Genomic DNA, 16,384 nt, shown 5'->3' on the forward strand with positions numbered 1-16,384 from the left:
GGCAACTGGTGTGTGTGTCCTGCTCTACTGATCCTCTCTCTCTCTCACCTTGGAACAATTCCTCTTTGGAAGATGAAGCCCAGGATGTTCATCACTTTATGGTGGAAAGCTCTTCCTGAAGCTGTATGTCCATGTTCCTAGTCACTAGGTGCCACAAAGGGGCCACATGGCCTTCTAAGTTGAGGAAACAGATCACAGCCTTTGTACCTTGAGGAATCTCAATTCATTGTATCTAGCATTGCTGAGACTAATTTACACAATGACAGGAGGCTGACAGAGGCTGACAGAGGACACTTGGGTACTTTATCTCCCAAGTTAAATATGCATCTGGAGCTCACCTGTGTGCTAAAGGCCTCCATTCCTCTCTCCAGGCTGAGACAGACCAGGTGAGGAATCTCTCTGGAACTCCTTTCCCTGATAATTTCCTTCTTCCCTCTTCCTAGATCTTGACAAGGGGGGAGGAGGGGGAGATGTATTAAGGCAAAATAAAGATCAGGACAAATTCTCTGACATGCCTTCCATTAAGAGGCGAGATGTCTATCCCATCCCCTTGATTCTAGGTGGGCTCTGTGACTGCTCTGACCAACAGAATACAGTGGAAATAATGCTGAGCCCATTTGTGGGCAAAGTCCTTAAGCAACTGATAGCATCCAGCTCATAGAAGAAGTCCCAACTACTCTCATGGAGAAATCATATGGTGATACCCTGAGACCACAGGGAGAGGGACCCAGCTGAGTCAGCCAAGGGACCCAAACGTGTTAGTAAATCTGTCTTGAACCCTCCAGGTCATCCCAGAGACCAGCTGAATGTCACCAATGATGCCAATCAAAGCACAGGGAAAAGAAGTACCTGAATTCCTGATCCACAAAATTATGAGATATAATAATATAGTAGCTGTTTTGCAGTGGTGGTTTACACAGCAGAAGAGAACATGTATAGGCATGTAGGTGCCTGAGATGGACCACTTCAGTTTTTAAGGCTCCTGGACTTTTGGCATGCACTCACAGATGGAAAGCTGTTCTATCTAGCCCAATTCAACGCATTCAAGCATAGGGAAAAACATGCTGCTTTCCCCAAATAGCTCTTAATTTGTGACTTGATACCATTTCTGCAAGACAAACACTGGTGTGCTGTCCTGTGGAGCAAGTCTTCTCAACTGATTACACACTGTTAACAAAGTATTAATCTTTTAGTATATTAGCATCTCATAATTCATGGGCCACTTGGAACCCAGGTGTAAGCCAAACACACTGAGCCTACGCTTTGTTTTTCCCTTTAATTTCCTGAGCTGCCACATTATTTTCAACAGTCAGAAGGTAAATCTCTTCACTTCGGAAGAAAACCCTGCTCCCAGGTAGATAAGGAAACACATTCTTTGTTGTAAGGCCTAAGAATTATGGTGAAAGACATAAAGGTAGGCACTTTTAGTTAATGGCTTCCAAATATAATTTCATTCTTCTATTTAATTATATGTATCTCAAAGTATACTCTAAATGACTGTGAGAAAGAAGACAGCATATTCTGGAAACATAATGCACTTTTTTGAGTATCCACAGTTTGTCAAACCATAATATACTTTCATGGAAATGAAATCAATAAGAAAAACAACCCAAGAGAGAGAAATAAGGGAGACTTGACAAGTAGTCAGTTTGGTTTTATGCACAAACTACACTTGGTCAAAGTATTTTTTGAAGTGAAGTAATTTACTATGGATGTGCTTATTTTCTATACTAAAGTTTTTGTTGTTGGTTTGTTTGGTTTATTGTTCAATTGACACAAAAACAAAAGCTGAAGAGAAAACTTCCTTCAAGAGAATCCCATCCCAGAATTCTACACAAAGATGTGTTAATCCTTGACCTTCCACATGCAGGTTAATATCTCTAGAAGCTTAAAGAAGAGACATTTATGAACCTTTTATTTCAGACTTACCCTGACAATCACAGAACACAGAACTCTTTGCTGGCATGGAGAGATCAGTCTCTTAATCTGTAAATTGAGATTGATAATATCCAACCCATAGGTTTTGTTTTGGGAATTATATTTTGGAAGAAGAGGAATTAGCCAAAACACAAGGAAGGGTGGGGAAGAATAACCAAAAGGCAATGTCATATAGAAGTTAAGGAAGAGGATAACAATCTTTTATCTGGGTGGTGGAATTTGGGTTGCTTTTTGTATTCTTTGTAATTTTATATGGCTTAATTTTTTTGTCATTAACATGTGTCATATATTTTAAAAAATAACAAGCCAACTAGAAAATCAGGAAAAGAAAATATTTCAAGGAAGTGTAGTCAAGAGGTTTTAGAGACGCTCAGAGACCCAAGAAGACAATGGCTTTTCAAAATACAAGTACCCCCTCATCCATCCTAAACTTTTTGATGGTACCTTGCTAGGTGGAGGGGAATCCTACCAGGAGCCAAATCAAAGAATGACTGGAAATACTGGTTTGTAAAAGTCCCTGTTTAATGATTAATTGCTGTACCTTATACCCATGGGGCTTCCCAATTTCTCCCATTTTATGTCCCATATCTCTGTATGGGGGAAGCTTGGCCATTGTTATAATATTCTGGACTCAAAACAACCAAAATAGTTTAGGATATGATGCTGATTCCTTTACAGGTAGCTGTAAAGTTTTCAAGATTTTCAAGACAAATTGGATAAAATCTACAAATAAAAACTTTATGGTCTGTGAATGCTATTCCATAACTAGTTAAAGCTCTTTTTATTATAACAGAACACAAACATGACCTAAGTGTATTAAATGCAGCCTATCTTCATCTTATTTCAATTTTATGAAATGTTTAGTATTTTCCTATTAAATAATAAGCTTTCCAAAAATCTAGGATGAACAATTTTGCATGGCCTGCTTTAAAATGTGCAAGAAGTTCTGGGGTGCCTGTGTGGTTCAGTCAGTTAAGCATCCCCTCTTGATTCTAGCTCATGACCTCATAGTTCCTCAAATGGAGCTCCACCTCAGGCTCTGCACTGATAGCGTGGAGCCTGTTTGGGATTCTCTCCCTCTCTCGGGCTGTCTCTCTCTCTCAAAATAAATAAATAAATAAATAAATAAATAAATAAGAATAAAAAAATAATAGGCTAAAAACATGAGGAAGCTAATAAAGAGGGTATTGGTGAAAAAATTAAAAAACGAATAAATAAAAAGTGCAAGAAGTTTTACGAAATTCTTTAGGCTATACTGGCTTAACAGAAGACATCCAACAGGTTTTGGAGGTTAAAGTCCTGGGTCTCAATGCCGTATCTGCCACACCATGGGTGTGTAACTTAGCGTGCAAGTTACTTCAACAGCATTCTCTTCAAGTACAGACTGAATTTTCTTTAAGCAGCAGGCATTGTGCTAACCACTGAAAATACAAAGAGAACAGGGTACAAATGGTTCTCCCTCATAATTTCTCTGGGCCTCCCCTTATATAGGGGAGTACATACATACTTACCTGATATGACTGTTACAAGGACAGGAGTGTACTGTATAGGGTTCTGACACAAAGTTGTATAACAAGCTATATTACTATCATTGTGACTCTAAGGGCAAAGGGTAAGAGGTCGTACCCTGCGTAAAGACCATCGACCCCCACGATGGGGAAAGCCAGAGGAAAGCAGGTGTGGCCTTCTGCCCCGGGATCCTCACCTCCTCTCAGACCACTTGTCACTAGAGCCATCGCTGTGGTGAGCAGCCAGCGCTGGAGGAGCGGGACCAAGCCGGCGGCCCACGCCGGTTTCCCATCTGCCCTCTGGGCTCTACACCGGCGCATGCGCAGCCTGCGAAGGTCTAGGTCCGGCTGTTAGCCCTGAGGGGCGATTCCTGAGTCCCAGGGAGATGGGTTAGAGCTTAAACGCCCGGAGTTCTACGGCTCTGTCGGTAAGACCTCTCAGACGGAGAGAACCCACAGGCCCACAGTGGGCGCAAACTCAGCGAAGCACATTTGTATGGACTTTCCCGCCTTCTCTGTTTGACTGTCTCCGGTCTCTGTCCTGACATCCGCCATCACTTCCCTAATGAATGACAGGCATGCAACCCCTTGTCTCAGGCTTTGCCTTAAAGGGAAAACCAGGGTAAAATACTATCTATAGAAGGAAAATATTAACAGAATTTTGTTATTGGAGGAATGTGTGAAAATCACTATACAGTGGGGTGCCTCAGTGGCTCATTCGGTTAAGCGTCGGACTCTTGATGTTAGCACAGGTCCTGATTTCACTGTTCGCGCGAGTTGCAGCCGGCCTCCGGCTGTGGGGAAATGGCACCCAGCCAACTTGGGATTCTCTCTCCTTCTCTCTGCCCTTCCCCTGCTTCAGTGCTCGCTCTCTCTCTTAAAATAAATAAACTAAAAAAAAAAAAGAAAGAAAGAAAGACAAGGGGAGCCTGGGTGGCTCAGTCGGTGAAGCGGCCGACTTTCGTTCAGGTTATGATCTCAAGGTTTGTGAGTTTGAGCCCCTCCAATCCCCTCTTAGCCCCCTCCCTCAGTAGGGAACGTTTGGGGGCGTTCGGAGGGCTCCGTGCTGATGACTCAGAGCCTGGCGGCTGCTTTGGATTCTATGTCTCCCTCTTTCTCTGACACTCCCCTGCTCACGCTCTCTCTCTTTCTTTCAAAAATAACCATTAAAAAAATGACTATACAATGAAATAATACATGGCCATTGAAAAGAGCGAGGTAAACCAATCCAGTTAATGTTAGAAACTTCTAAAATATACTGTTAAGAAAAGGAAGATGCAGATCAGTTTATGTAATATCTTATTTTGTAAAAAAAAAAACAAAAAACCCTCAAAAATTTCTATCTCTGCATGTAAATATACTTATTTATAAATGTATAAAAATGTAAACATTTATTTTTATTGTATTATATTAATATATTATGAATATATATATAAACTTTTAAAAGGATATGTGCTAGTTTGTCAAATGTGTTTGGGGGTTGGGAGTAGAAGAGAGGAGGCTAGTTAAACAAAAAGAGGTCTTTATTTAAAAACCGTATATGTGACATATTATTCCATTCAGGTAAAATCATACAAATATGAGTATGTGCTTATGATAGATGAAAGAGGGATAGTCACCAGTATGCTAATGATCATCATCTCTGGAATGTGGGATTTCAGGTAGGCTTTTACTTTCTTCCTCACACTTTTCTTGTTCTAAGTTTTTCAATAATTGTAGATTTAAAACAAAATATAAAGAGGCAGTGTGGCATAGTGGTGAAGAGTACAGCATCTGGAGCCTGATAACTACATTCAAATCTTAGTTCTGTCACTTAGGGTTGTGTGATCTTGGACAGGTTATTTCATTTCTTTGGGCTTCAGTTTCCCCAACTGTAAAATGAAGATAATATAGTCCCTACTTCATTAGGCTGTTAAAAAAATTAAAAGGGAAATAGAGGTAAAGCTTTCAGAATGGTGCCTGGAACATAGTGAATGCTACATACAGGTTAGCTAGTATTATTTCTTCATATTCATTGAAAAGAAAAATAGCTGATGGACTTAGATGCACCTCTGGTTACGCAGTGAGAAAAGATAGCCTTCACTGTCATCATGGCCTGGGTAGCCATTTACACACAGCCACTCTGCTCCTGTAGGTCAGCAGCTTCTGCTTCCAGAAAGAAGGGAAAACAAAAGGGAGAGGAAGAAAGAAAGGAGAGAGAGACAGAAAGGGAGGAGAGAAAAGAAGGAGAAAGAAAAAGAAGGAGGAGGACAGGGACAAGGAACGGAAGAAAAGGAAAGAAACAGAATAGTTCCAAATGTTCCACTTGGATGCTGGTGGGACAAGGCAAACGTTCCCCTCCTCCCAGGTTTCTGGACTGGCTCTAAAGGATTCTCTTCCCAGGTTCCTGGTAATCCCAATTCTTCAAGAAGTGTGCAAATTCATGTTGGTGGCCTATTTTCTTAATGGAGATGTAACTGTTAGTATTGTCCATATTGCTGACATTCTTGTCATATTCCTAGATATTAGATTAAAAAGTTTTAATCAGTTATAAATGAGAATGTACATACAATAATTCTAAAACTGTGTCTTCATCAAAGTTTGCTTGCAACTATGATACATGTGGCTTTAGTGCCAATTCTTATTAAGTGTGCAGTGCAATGTGCTGACACCCATGACACATTTCCCCTTATTCAGTCACAAAAATACTTCTAATTAGCCATAAATGAGAATGTACACACACCATTTCCAATAGCTACTCTGCTCCTATCAAAGTTCACATCAGAGAAAATTTAAACTGTTGCCACTGAGCTGCCTTGCCCCAATTCCAACAACTCTTATTTCAAAAATGCTTAGAAAATTGAATCTTTAGATCTCGCTGGGTAAACAGATCTGAGGTAGATTTATTTCAACCCAAGTCCTTTATTTGAGATATGTGTGCTCCTGAACCCAACTAAAATGCATACCATAGCCATTTCAAAGGCAGTGATAAAATTACTTGGTTAAATATTTTGGCTAGATTTCCTGTTTCCAGAGACCTGGGCTTTGTATTCTGTGGCTTCTGCATTGCCATGTGGTGATGTGGGCGGTATTAAATGGCACCACATCTGCCAACCTCCATAAGTACTATGCCCCACAGGGAAAGCCCCAGGCACCCATTACCACTGCGAGCCACAAGGACAAGACAACGCCAAATCTCAATAACCACCTTTAAATTCTCAGACCTTTGGCTTTCTTCAGGAATCCAGGCTGTAAGCTTCTTAGGATGACTACAGACCGCAAAGTACCGCCTCATTTCAGTGTGGAGTCTATAAAATCACTTTAGTTATAATTCAGATATTCTCCAAACTTGAGGCTGCGAAGCATTCCGATCTGCTCTTAGATTTCTGTATAATCTCTCCTTCATTTTATAACATTCTTTGTCTTCTGTTGCTCTGTGCAAATACCAGTGCTTTACAAGTCATCAGGCCATGATTTGTGCATGGCCTGATACGTGGAGGTGAAAGGGGAGCTTTATGTGAGGCAGGGAAACGGTTCTGTTAAACTTTGCTTGCTTTCACTACCTTTAAAACTCATTAAATACGATTCTGCCTTTTACTTTGCCAAAGTGTTTAAAACCCATTTTAATGAAAAATTCTAATCCTATATAATCACACCATAAGCACTTTCTTTCTGTTCAAAGAGGAAACAGTGTTAAATTTTAATGCATACCTCTGGCAGGCTATATTAAAAGTGTTTAGTCAGTTTTAAATCCGATTAGTGTAACTGTTACAGATTAGAGAAAAATCCCAAGTGATTGGAGCAAGTCCCCAGCTCAAGGGAACTAATTTAGGGTCCAGGCCTGATCACGCCAGAATTAAAAGGAACCTCAAGACTCTTGCATTCAGTTTGTCCAAATTTTGTTCATAAGCTAATAAAATAAGGTCCTGTGCTAGGTAGTCAGCACTATAAAGACAAGTTTTCAAGTAGGAAGCAGATGAGACATAAAGCAACGCTAGACAAAGTGGAATGAGGGCAAGAGCAGAAGTGAGAAGCCCCTAAGAGAATTCAGAAAGGACAAAAATCACATTCCAGGGAGAGAAACACTGACACTTCTTAGAGGATGTAACTTCTAAAAGAGGCTTCCAAGGAGAGACAGATTCCATAGATGGGGAGACACTGCTAAGATTGGAAAAGGTAGAAAGTTTTCCAAAAAATAGAAAAAGTCTGTTGACAACTTGAAGGGAAGGGGGATGCCTCTTTGTTGAGCAAAGTGTTGAGCAGACACTATACGAGTCATCTACATCTATTTTCTCATTTACCCCGCCCCCACGACATTCCAAGGAGATGGTTATTATTATCCCTATTTTATAGATGAGAAAAATGAGCCTCAGAGAGATTGTCTAAGGTTAAACTTGCCTAAGGTTAAATAGCTAGCATGTAGTAGCACTCAGGAGAAAAATATGTTTGAGCTTTTGTCAGTATTTAGTCTCAGGAACTCCCTGCATCACACCTTCCTCTTAGCCATTATTAAGGCCCAATTTGTTGTAAAAGACTTTCCTGACCACATGAGTTAGAAATGAGATTTCCAGTCCCTGAATTCACAGCACTCTTATTGTCTGTTACCCAAGTGGCATTTACTTTACCCTGGCTTCTATTTTTTTTTTTCTTTCCTCATGCAAATGTTGACCTCAGTGCTTCTTAATTGGTTGGGTCAGTTGAGCAGGAATACCAAAAACATCTGAGAAAATATGCATATATATATTTAAATATTTATATTTTTGAGACTGCCCTCCCACCCACATCACTTTGCCTTCCTCAGTAGTCTGTTCTAGAGGAGAGGGTAGTTATCCAGACCCTAAGAATGCATGCCAGCACTTGTGAAGGCACCAGCCATAAGCGTCTTTTAATATTCCCTCAGTGGTCCTAATTCCCACCCCATCCCAGGTAAGAATAATTAATTAAGCTAGCTGGACTGAAAATCAGGTGATTTGACTCCAGGCACCTGGGTGGCTCAGTCAATTGAGCAATTCTTTGTGTGTGTGTGTGTGTGTGTGTGTGTGTGTGTGTGTGTGTGTGTTTATTTTTTTGAGAGAGAGAGAACAGGAGAAGGGAGAGAGAGAATCCCAACCAGGCTCTGTCCTTGAACTCAGGAACTGTGAGATCATGACCCGAGCCAAAATCAAGACTCGGATGCTCAAGGCATCAGGATGGCTTAGTCAGTTAAGCATCCAACTCTTGATTTCAGCCCAGGTTATGATCCCAGGGTTGTGGAACCAAGCCCTGCAACGGGCTCTGTGCTGAGCATGGAATCTGCTTAAGATTCTCTCTCTCTCTACCCCTGTCCTCAACTCATGCTGTCTCGTTCTCTTTCTCTCAAAAAAAAAAAATCAGGTCTCAACTCTGCCGCTTAGTAGTTGTGTGATCCTTTGAGACCCACTCTTATCATCTATAAGTTGAAAATCTATGTATCTGCTTTACCTACATTTTAGAATTAATGTAAGAATCAAATGACTAAGTCTGTAAAGTATTATGTAATGATATGGTATTAAACGTGTCTGGATCAGAAACACCTTGAAAGCAGGACAATGCATCTTGACTATATATATATATATATATATATATATATATATATATATATATACACACACACTAAGTGATTGCACATAGTGGATATTTAATAGTGGTTATTGATTTGCACATGTATGTCTTAGAACCTTACAGAAATAAAGCATATTCAACTAAAATGTCAGGAAAAGTACTGAAATGTCCTCCACCTGGAATACCATTTACCTCCCAACCTCCTCTCCCACCTGGATACATTTTAAAGACAATGCCTGTTTAAAAGTCACGGAAGTCTCTGAACAGGCTCCAGATTGTCATTATCTATCATCTTTCTTTTTTCTCAGTCCTCAATCGGTGCCTCCAAACCAAAATGTTCACCTATATCTCAGGCAAGATGGAACTCTGCCTTAATAAATTAATGATTACTCAAGAATAGAGGACATGTTTTACCTTTCAAAAAAAAAAATCTTCTAGTGAATGGTAAGAAAAAAATTAATTTCCTCATTAAAAAAAAGGGCCAGGAAGGGGAAATGAAAGCCAAATACAAACCCCCTACAGTAAGAGAAAGGACGGCAAAAAAATAAAAACAAGGATTCATGAATGCAGGAAGAAATTAAAACAAACCTGCAGGCCCTCATAAATACAGCAATCAGGCAGCTCCATGCATGCATCCCATATTTGAATTTTTATTTTACATGAAGTATTTTTGTATCTGCTTTGCCTAAATTTGGCCTCTTACCAAAGCCTAATGACTCTACTTTATGTTAAGCTTTTCGAAGGATCTAAACTTAAAACTAGGGGGAGAAAAACCTGTTAATTTATCTTGCAGGAAAAGGTGTTATAATTTGAATGAAAAACAGCAAGCAGACAGATAAAAAGGAGCTGGCACAGAGCTCAGGCAATCAGTAACATTTTTTGTACCTGCAGGCTGAGAAATTGTCTCCAGTGTTGTATGATGTTATTACCATTGCCTATTTTCACTTGTACATTAGGTTCAAGCATAATTGTGTGAAGATTTGAATGTTCTCCACAGATTTACTATTTTAATAAGCTCATAATGTTAAAACACTATATGTGTTGACAGTGGTACTTACACTGTATTAAGGAAACAAATCAATTCATTTCCTTTAAAATGCTAAACAGCCTAATTTGACCTTTCTACAGGCCCTGGTCGTATCAGAAATAGTTCAGATAATAGTCTTCTTTCTGACTTTTCTGTCTTTTATCCCATCCATCAGCAAAGGTACTGTCCTCATAGACCATATGACCTTATCGCTCCAGAAACTGTCTTTGTCCTACTGAAGTTTATGGGGCAGAGTGGGGCCACTATGAGCCATATTCCTGAATATTCATAGTAACAAAAATAAGCTCAGGTACCAAAAAGCAAGTGTGTCATCTCGTTCATAAATCTAGTTTATGAAATGAAATTTAGGACACGGTAGGATATGGATGTATTAAAATAGCAGGAAACATTAAATCCATGCAGCAAGCAGAAGGGAAAATCATTGGCATAAGTAAATTCAAGATCAGAGACAGCTGGATATTGACATTGAGTTCAGTATTGAAACAGAGTCCTGTCCCCATTATGAGCAGGTGCTTTTGGTCTCTTCTTTAGTTGAAGAAATAATTTCATAATATTTGTTAAAATATAGATCTGTTTTTTAAAAAATTCAAAAATATACACAAGCATGGAGGAAAAAAAAATCAATGATTCTATCTCTCAGAAATGATCCTTGTTACTGATGTTAGATCTTATTATTCCAGGCTTCTTCTGTACATGTTTGAATCTGAAACAAACTGATTTTTAAGTTGGTGTTTCTCTTTCCACTTAATGTTTTAACATTTTTCCATGTGATTAAATACTCTCCAACTACAGTAACACATTAATAGCCATATAGTATTCCATTAAGGAACACTGTGTTGCCTATTGTTGGATATTTAGGTTGCCTGGAGAACCCAATTAAGATGGTACTGAACTTATAGCAAGTTCTTTTTGAATACCAAAGCCTGTCCATCTGCACTCCTCGTGTGATGTTTTGTAGCTCTTAAAGCCTCTGGCTTTTGTGAGTTTAGTGACTTGAACTTTTCTATTGACTTCCATTTAGTTTTAAAGATATATTACACAAAACATCGCTTTTGTCTCCAGACTTGTCAAAATAATTGTATCTGCTTCAATTAACATTTTACTTCTACAATTCAGTATTGTGTACTTTGTATATATTTGTTTCTGCAACATCATCCTTAGAATAAGTGTATGAAATAATATGCACACTTAAGAAGCACTGCACCAATTACTTCCACCTAATCCAAAGACAACTCTCATCTATTTATTGATTCATTCACCAAGTACTTATTGAGCACCTACTGTATAACTTCTATGCCATGAGCCATGGAAGAAATATTTAAGCATCTACACTGGGTATGTCTTTACTTCAAAGTCAAAGCCACTAGGAAATGTTTGTTTTTCTTATATTTTCCTCAAATATCAGAAGCAATACTTAATTTATATTATAAAAAGATGTCACCCTACTTTTGAGTAGCATGTAGACCCTTTTCAGCTTGTTGACCAGTTAATTAATCATAAATTCTAACACATCTCTCTTGACAGAAATGTAATCTATACCAATTTTAGCCAAATCACCAGGATTTTCAGCAGTTCTATACTTCTGTGGCCCTTAGATAACGGCCAATAGATATGTTATGCAAGAGACTCAGCTTGGTAAGTGTGATGGGCAGTTATAGTAACAAATTTTAAGGGTCCCATCACGTCCACATTAAGTTTTAGAACCTACCCATCAAGATCATCCAATATCTCTCTTGGCTATCCTCAAGCTAAACTATGTTCCTTTATCCCATCATTTCACTTTTTAAAATGTCTACCTTTACCTTATCATTTCTTCAGTGATTCAGCTCTAAACCTAAGACTTCACTGATTCTATCTCCCAGCCTTCGAACACCCTCCCAAACTCCCATCAAACTAAACAATGGCCCTTTTCTAGTGAATACTTCAAAGAACACTCAAAGCTGGCCTCTTTCTCAAAATCTTTCCTGACTGATTGGAAGATAAAGCAGTTTCCAAAGAGTTCCATCTCAACAGCATGCTATTCCCCATGGAATGTGTATTTGGATATAGATAGCGTTGTTACATATGTATGAGAATATGTTTTACTTATTCACCTGCCTTTTTTCAGCCTGATTGCAAGCCCCTGAAGACTAAGAACATGTTTTCTCTCTATTCTGTAATGATCCCACCCCCACAGAGTTATACTGCTAAATGTTGGTGCCACCTTTCTTCAAAGCATTTATCAATAATCAAAACATTTTAACTAGCTAGATCTTAGAATACAGATTTTTAGAAGTAGGAGACAATGTTAGAGGTTACCAACTCCATCACCTTCCTTTTCTTTTTAAAGCTCACATTTATTTAGGATCTATTACATGCCAGATACTATGCTAATCTCTTTATGTGAATTATCTCAGTCTTCACAAAAACTGATATGGTAGAAACTCTAAATATCTCCATTTTTGTGTGCATACCAAAACCCTCCTTACACCTTTTCACAATAAAGTACATATAAATGAAGGAATCGTAATAGCTTAACATAGGCTGAGAACTAGAATAAGATAGGAGAGGCACCAGGGAAGCAAAATTTAAGGAGGCTTGCTCTTTCAGAGTTGTAAAGCACCTCCTTAAATTTGAACCTCTACATACCTCTATTGCCTCACCCTAGTCTCAGCCCTAGCCAAACCTTATTGTATGTCAGGTACTGCTCTAAGCATATTTATGTAGTTAATGTAACAATCTTATGAGATAAGTAGTAGTATCCTCATTTACAAATGAGGAAATGGAGATGAAGTAATAATATGCCTAAGGTCTCACGGCTAGTAAGTAATAGGGATGGAATTCAAATCCAAGCATCCTGGTTGGAGATAGATAATTAAATGAATACTTGAAAGAAGGAATGGATGAATATTTTTTAAATTTTTTTTAATGTTTATATTTATTTTTGAGACAGAGAGAGCACGCGTGCATGAGCGGGGGAGGGGCAGAGAGAGAGGGAGACAGAATCCGAAGCAGGCTGTCAGCACAGAGCCCCACGCTGGACTCGAACTCGTCAACCATGAGATCATATGTGAGCCAAAGTCGGACGTTCAACCGACTGAGCCACCCAGGCACCCCAGGAATGGATGACTATTAAGGCCACACTGAAAGTTTTAGGCAGAACTGAACCCAGAATCCTGATTTTCTGACTCTCAATCTAGTACAGTTCCCCCATACCTCTAAATATTAAGCTTTCTTTGATGGCTTATCAAATTAAATGTGAGCAATTGTTGATTTTTCTCCAATTGAACAATTTTTTTAAAGCAGGTGATAAAGATATTTGAATCAAGCACATGTAAAAGGTACCTGTCTATAATTTCTAACATTAATAGACATTTTTTTCTCCAAATTATTTAATCTCCATAGGTGGGTCAAAGTCAAATTTCCAAACTATTAGAAAAATTATGAACTATAACTATATGCTACCAGACTGCTCATTTTCTGCCAAAAATTGTAGATCTGAGTATCTTCTCAGATCCTTTCCTGGACCACTTTCTAGGTTGTTCTTCTGGTTCTGGTAATACTTTAGTGGATTCCATAACCCAGAACAATGGAGATTATCTTCATAAAAAGATCTAATACTTCACAGAATGTTAAGTTGTTGCTTTATCTTCCATAGAATATTTTTTCTCTGTCTTAAAGCTTTCTTCTCTTAGTAAGACCATCCCTTCCTTGATTTTATGTTACCTTGGTAATTCTCACATTGCAGGAAGTTCCCTGATGATGAAGTTTATAATACTTGCTTCTCAACAAAAATCAGTGAGTCAGGTAAATACTACCATTTTGGTTACCATTGATATTAGCTTAGTTTTTTAATTTCTTAATCTTCAACTCTTAGAAATGAATTTGATTGGCCCAGATAATCTTTCTAGGCAGGCCCAAATCACCTATGTCTAGCTGCCTATGGACTAATTCCCCTTAAATTAAAGATCCGTCTATAATCTAATCAGGCTACAGAGGTAAGGATCCATAGTAGGGGCAGAGACCCATAAAAGAGATATTGGCAGTTTAGGGAAGCTTCATATAAATGGAACAGATTGGAAAGTGAAATAAATAAGCAGAACAAGGAATTTTTTTTATACTTTGATATGTATTTCAGAAACAATTTGGAATAGGGTAGTCTCTGTGAATTAATTAGAAATAAATTGGTTTTTAAAAACTACTCAGTGAGTGTTATCCTCTAAATAAAGAACTAGAACAGTGGGAAAACTTGGAAAAATCAGGAAAATGTCATCAGGAAAATGTTGAAGAAGACTTCAGTAGCATCTACTGTCATGAATGAGTTAGAACATGTGACCTGCCAGTCACTATTAACACCTAGATATGAACATATAAGACTGACTTCAGTCCCTAAAAGTACATCCAAGAAGTTCATGGACACACTTGATAATATTTCACAGTTGGAATGTCAACCATTTTATTTGAATGCATTTATGTCGGTTTCATGTCCTTTTAGAATAAAAGTTTCTGAAGACACTGCTTTGCTATTTAAGATTTGCCTTATGCAGCATCTAACCCCACACATCAATCCAGGCAATAAATAAATAGAACACTATAAAGTGTTGGGAAATAGAAATATTTTTATTTTTCATATTTATTTTTAAATTCATTTCTCCATTTCAGGGAAAAAATAATATAAGTCTGCATAGTAAAATGGAACTGGGCGCCTGGGTGGCTCAGTTGACTAAGCATCCAACTTTGGCTGAGGTCATGATCTCCTGGTTTGTGAGTTTGAGCCCCACATCAGGTCCACACTGAAAATGCCTACGATTCTCTCTCTCCCTCTCTCTTCCCTGCTTGTATGCACTCATTCTCTCTGTCTCAAAATAAATAAACTTAAAAAAAGAAATGGAACTGCTATAGATTTTGGAGCTAGACAGGACTGGGGTTTTTTAAATGTATTTTTGAGAGAGAGAGAGAGAAAGAATGAGAGAGAAAGAGCACATGGGCAGTTTGGGGGGGGGAGGGACAGAGAAAGGGGGACAGAGGATCCAAATTGGGCTCTGCACTAACAGCAGCAAGCCCGATGTGGGACTCAAACTCACTAACTGTGAGATCATGACCTGAGCCGAGGTTGGATGCTCAACCAACTGAGCCACCCAGATGCCCCTAGACAGGACTGATTGTGAACAGTGCTTTAACCTGAATGATCTCATCTTATAAATTTTTATGAGGATTAACCATAGACTATGTAAAGAACGTACAATGCCAGCACTTGTTAATACGTGTAAAGTAACTTTTAGTATTTCATCATGTATATTTATGGAGGAGAATCACAGTATAGAAACTACAACAGACCGATATATCTAAATGCAAATGTGGCCAACATAGACAAATCAAATATTGAGGAATTCTGTATCAATCAGGGTAGGCTAAATTAATGAATGAAAAACCTGGCAGTGTCTCAGCTTCATTTACTCAGGGACTAGGGCTGACAAAGATACTACCTTCTAACAGCTACCCCTTCTGCAACATGCAGACTCCTCAGTCACTAGCAGGGTAGAAAGGCACTAGAGGGTATCAACTGCTAAGCATATATCAGTATTAGAAACGATATGTATTAGTTTTACCCACAACCAATTGCAAAAGGTAGTCAACATGGCCCCATCTAATTGCAAGGTCTCAGAGCAATGTAATCCTTTCATATGATTCAAGGAGAATCAGACATGGTGAACACTAGAAGACCCTACCAAAAGCATTTCCTTAGTTCAGAAGACTATCAAAAAAGAACCATATAATTGAGTTTATAATAAGGTTTTGTTTTTTAAGAAATGCATTTTATCTTCATTGTGACTTAGCATGCTATTTGGTCATTTTGGGTGTGGGGAAAAACCTTACAAATAATCATTGCTGGAGTTTCCCTGAGTATACCAAAATAAAAGAAGTTGCCACCCAGAAAGGAATTTTGTACAACAAAGTGTTAAATGAAATACTACCAGACAAAAAAAGGTAATACTCTTTTGCTGTCTAGCACCACACAAGATGCTAACTAAAAGAGTAAATAAAAACATTCAACATGCATTTAGCTTTCATAATTTACCTTCTGCAAGGTTGATTTAGAGTATGCAGAATATGCCACATTATTTAAGCTGTAAAAAGGAGCTGCTTTACACTACCTGCCATGTACAATTATAATAATCTGTCAGACAAATATAATTACAGAGTGTGATGTCTGTTTGAGTGTGAAGGCTTTGATTGTGTGGTATTGTCTGCTCTACACTGTGGCACAGCATAAACAATTGTACTCTATGGTAACTCTCAGCCAGGACTGATGCCTGCATCAGGAACGCCCCATCAAACAGCACAGATGGTT

General features: G+C 38.5%; 1 long non-coding RNA gene across 2 annotated transcripts in view; it reads left to right on the forward strand.

Annotated features, from left to right (window-relative positions):
* Nucleotides 1–16,384, forward strand: part of LOC122467726 — a 48,749-nt gene that overhangs the window by 11,533 nt on the left and 20,832 nt on the right. The window contains exons 1-2 of one of the 2 annotated variants that reach the window (XR_006293050.1): nucleotides 3,772–3,874; nucleotides 5,010–5,107. This is a non-coding gene — a long non-coding RNA (uncharacterized LOC122467726). Of the gene's footprint in view, nucleotides 1–3,771; nucleotides 3,875–5,009; nucleotides 5,108–16,384 lie in introns of those variants that run through there. The other variant, XR_006293049.1, reaches the window with a different exon arrangement.

This window comes from Prionailurus bengalensis, chromosome B3 (assembly GCF_016509475.1).
Source record: "Prionailurus bengalensis isolate Pbe53 chromosome B3, Fcat_Pben_1.1_paternal_pri, whole genome shotgun sequence".
NCBI lineage: Eukaryota > Metazoa > Chordata > Mammalia > Carnivora > Felidae > Prionailurus > Prionailurus bengalensis.